Source organism: Montipora foliosa, chromosome 4, assembly GCF_036669935.1.
Source record: "Montipora foliosa isolate CH-2021 chromosome 4, ASM3666993v2, whole genome shotgun sequence".
NCBI classification, from domain to species: Eukaryota; Metazoa; Cnidaria; class Anthozoa; order Scleractinia; family Acroporidae; genus Montipora; species Montipora foliosa.
This window is the reverse complement of record NC_090872.1, coordinates 3,783,115-3,787,353: the sequence shown is the minus strand read 5'-3', so window position 1 is coordinate 3,787,353 and position 4,239 is coordinate 3,783,115. Positions and strand designations below refer to the sequence as shown.

At 36.1% G+C, this 4,239-nt stretch overlaps 1 protein-coding gene across 1 annotated transcript in view; it reads left to right on the top strand.

Moving 5' to 3' along the window:
- Window positions 1-3,101: 3,101 nt before the first annotated feature.
- The window catches only part of LOC137998863 (QRFP-like peptide receptor), a 15,932-nt gene continuing 14,794 nt past the window's right edge, over window positions 3,102-4,239 (top strand). The window contains exon 1 of the mRNA XM_068844706.1: window positions 3,102-3,333. The gene's annotated coding sequence lies outside the window, so the exon portion shown is untranslated. The remainder of the gene's footprint in view (window positions 3,334-4,239) is intronic.

The window sequence follows — 4,239 nt, the reverse complement described above, 5'->3', positions numbered from 1 at the left end:
AAATGTCTCAACATTTTTTGTAAAGGTTTGCGATATTAACCGCAATATTTTTATTTCCAAAAGGATCAACATGAAAAAATGTCATTGACAAGGCATATCTAAGCTCGTATGTGCAACGACCTCATGTAATGATTTATGCGGCATCAAAGCATAGTATGCATTGAAGGCACAGAAATAACAGACAAGAATGGAATTTTCGAGTCACGCTTTGTCACTCAATCGATTTGAATCCTAAATTACAAATGTGCAACCAAAGCATAATTATGAGACTGCATAGCAAGTAACAGAATAGAGAAATATTGAAGCAGCACTTAGGGTACGGTTGGTCATGTGCACCAATTTATTTCTTCATCGCTCAATTATTTTGGCATCTATTGTACATGTTTCATAAGTAAAGGTACAAAATGATGAATACAAGTCAAAGCTGAAAGAAATCATTCCTAGGCTGAAGACTAGTGTGTTTTTGCGTTCTAAAATGTGCTTTTACATTGTGAAAGGTAGTGTTATTCTACATCGTATAAAATATAACCAGCGCTATCATTCTATTGTCTTCAAAGGGTCTCAATGAATAAACTTAACTATTCCTATGAACCCATAATTTTAGGCCCTTTTTACAAGCAGGTAGGGTAACCCTACTGCTAGGGTTACCCTGGCAGGATGGTCAAAGATAGCCCAGGTTTACAAGCAAAATTTCATATGTAGGGTTACCCTACCAACCGGGACAACTTTGTGTGCTTGGTAACCGGCAGCATCACAAATACAATGAAAACCGCCAAGAAGTTGTCCTGGGTAGGCGAGTTGTCCCTAGCAGAGCGTTTACTAGGCAGCTAGGGTTACGCTAGAGCTAGGGTAACCCTAGAACTCAGATAGGGTTACCCTAGCGCAAGGGTAACCCTAGCTGCCTTGTAAACACGTCGATGACAAAAGAAGAAGTGTATGAGTGCTAAGGTAACCCTCTTTCTAGGGTAACCCTAGTACTAAGGTTACCCTACCTGCTTGTAAACAGGGCCTTAATTGTTATTCGGCACGCACAGCAACGTCTCGACCATACGACAGTATTTTTGGGGCGCAGGGGACTGGCAGCTTTTTGGAATGAGGGGGTCAGAGGAAAAGAATAATGGGCATTGAAGAAATAGTATTTTGTGCTTGTTAACGAGAGCGTGATACATTCCATGTGTATTTGTGTGTGTGGGTGCACCATGCCCAGGGGCTGTTCTTGATTAAGGTCGTAGACGGATCTTGTATTTCGGAGTTGTAGCAATTGTCGTGTTGTTCGACCGTCTTATAAAAAGTAGGAAAAATATAAATATTAGCCCTAGTACCTCATTATACAGTTACCTTAAACTTTTGCCAGTTTGAGGAAACTCGGGCCAAAATATTGGAATTCGAGACGAATTAATTAAACTGTCACCAAGAATTGAACGCAAATTTGTCGAACTGAAACATTAAAGAAAAATAGTAAATCTTCCAGCCTCTCAGGCAGTATTCTAAATATCTAAAAATATACTCTTGATATTTTGTAGCTAAATTGAATTATTTAATCGAAACAACCGCATTCTTCTGGCTCGAAGTCACCTTGGATAAATTTTAGGTAAAACCCTTGGTTCGATCAAGCACATGAAGAGGAAACCGAAACATTATTATTATTATTATTATTATTGTTATTATTATTATTATTATTATTATTATTATTATTATTATTATTATTATTATTGTTATTATTATCATTTAGTATAAATACACAGGTGATTATTGGTGATTATACAAAATCGCGCGCTCTCATTGGCTCGCTATCTCGGATCGATTATCAGCCGATAATCACCTCATATAAGATTGACTTTTGTTATTAAATTTATGAGAAAAACTAACGCGGAGAGATTTCGACGTTTCGTTGACATCCTGAAACGTCGAAATCTCTCCGTGTTAGTTTTTCTCATAAAGATAATCACCTCGACGGACAAAATGGTTGCCAGTAGTCGTTTTGCCACTGTAAGTGAAGATGATTTCGCGTTGAAACGTTTTTTTTTCTCTTTTTTGAAATAATCAACCTGTGTATTTATACTAAAACAGTTATTCGCCTAAGGCTCAGTGATTATTGGTGAATATTCACCGATAATCACTTCGCCCTCGGCGAACAATTGTCATTTAGTATAAATACACAGGTGATTATACAACATCGCGCGCTCTCATTGGCTCGCTATCTCGGATTATCAGCCGATAATCACCTCGACGGACAAAATGGCTGCCAGTAGTCGTTTTGCCACTGTAAGTTGAAGATAATTTCCCGTTGAAAGGTTTTTTTTTTCTCTTTTTTGAAATAATCACCTGTGTATTTATACTAAAACAATTATTCGCCTCAGGCTCAGTGATTATCGGTGAATATTCACCTCGACTTCGTCTCGGTGAATATTCACCGATAATCACTTCGCCTTCGGCGAATAATTGTTAAATATTACTGACGACATTAGAAGCGGCAAGCACAATTATAAGGCAAATTATGTGTTAAAATTTGTTGATGCACTTTCGTTTTGACATGAAGTTAGGCAAACGTTTAAGACAAGTGTGGGTTAAACACAAAAACATTCTCCTTGCAGCTGGAGAGGAAGTCATCAACAAATATTAATTTAAACACAGCTTCTATTTTGTCTGTTAAGGTGAAATAGCACAATATTTTAGTCAGTTCATCGCTTCACAATTCAGTTCAGCGTTCTTTTCGAAGCGACTTCAATTCTCACAGGACTTTTTCAGGAAAAATAGTTTTCTCTTCCTTGTGCGAGCTACTGTAGTTGTCTTGATAATATACTGATGACATTTGAAATTTTAAAGGCTAAATTTCAGACCCGTCTTTTTTAATAAACACTAGAATGTACTTTCATTACCTCATTACATATTACTTGAAAGCGGGAAACAGTTAGTTCTTTTGTAAAATGCCGACGATCAATAACATGACCTTGAGCAGACGTTATTGTCCCATGCTGGACAGGTGACCAAATTTGTGAATTAACCTTACTTTAAACTTCTTCCTCTCGGGTTACATCTTCTACAGCAAATTTCCATTCAGCGCAATTACGCAAGTTTAAGAAACAGCTAGTAAACTCAAATACGTTTTCTTGGAAGAAAATATATATCGGCTTTTATTCACAGAGGTCGGGGTCCGTAACTTAACTTAAACTACTAATTTTTTCCACTTAAATGGTTCGCGTGAGGGCGAAGCACAATGACGTCACTGAAGTTCATTGAAAAATAAAAAGGTGTCGTAGCTTGCACTTTGGAGTGTAAGACAAGGTTGATGACAAGTTGCCCAAGACGAAACCTGAAAGAGGTGTGTCCAAGGTTAGTAATTTAGCGTCTTAAAAGCAAGCATTGTACTTTATTTGCCCTGCTTTGAAATTCTTTTCAACAGTTGAAATTAATAGGTTTTACAGCAACCGGTCTCCTGTTATCATATTGGCTGGTTTTTGTTAAAAACGGGAACAAAAGTCTGCTATATTAATTCATTTACCTTCTTGTTTTTGAACAAACGGTAAACAAAATTTAAACTTACTTAAAATGACAATAAAACTAAGAAAAACAGGATGACTATATTCGTGCAAAGCTGTAACAGTTTGTCTATTTTCCCCATTCGTTGTCATATTGGCTGGTTTTTGTTAAAAACGGGAACAAAAGTCTGCTATATTACTTCATTTACCTTCTTGTTTTTGAACAAACGGTAAACAAAATTTAAACTTACTTAAAATGACAATAAAACTAAGAAAAACAGGATGACTATATTCGTGCAAAGCTGTAACAGTTTGTCTATTTTCCCCACTTGTTGTCTTCTCCTTCGTTTTTCTTCTCTTTCATCTCCTTTTATTCTTTATTTTCGTCGGTACTCTAAGGCATTTTTTATTGACATTTCAAATTTCAAACTTTAAGAATTGTTAAAATATTTTTCATTCCCTTTTCGTAACTTAATTTGCGCTTTATTCTCGTATTCTAAAACCTTATTGTGAATCTTTGGTCGGATTTTTAAGCCAATACTTTAGTGTGTTATTGTTTCAAAATTGTATATATGTTGTCGGTCAAATCCGTTCTCAGGTTGAATCCGTTTTAATTTTTACCTTATAGGTTAAATTCGTGATCCGTATTTTACCTAGGTTGAATATGCACTCTACCTTGTTAGGATTGAAAACACCAATACCTTCCCTCAAGCTCTGTCTTACGCATCTCAAAACACCTTCTTAATGTTTCATATTATAT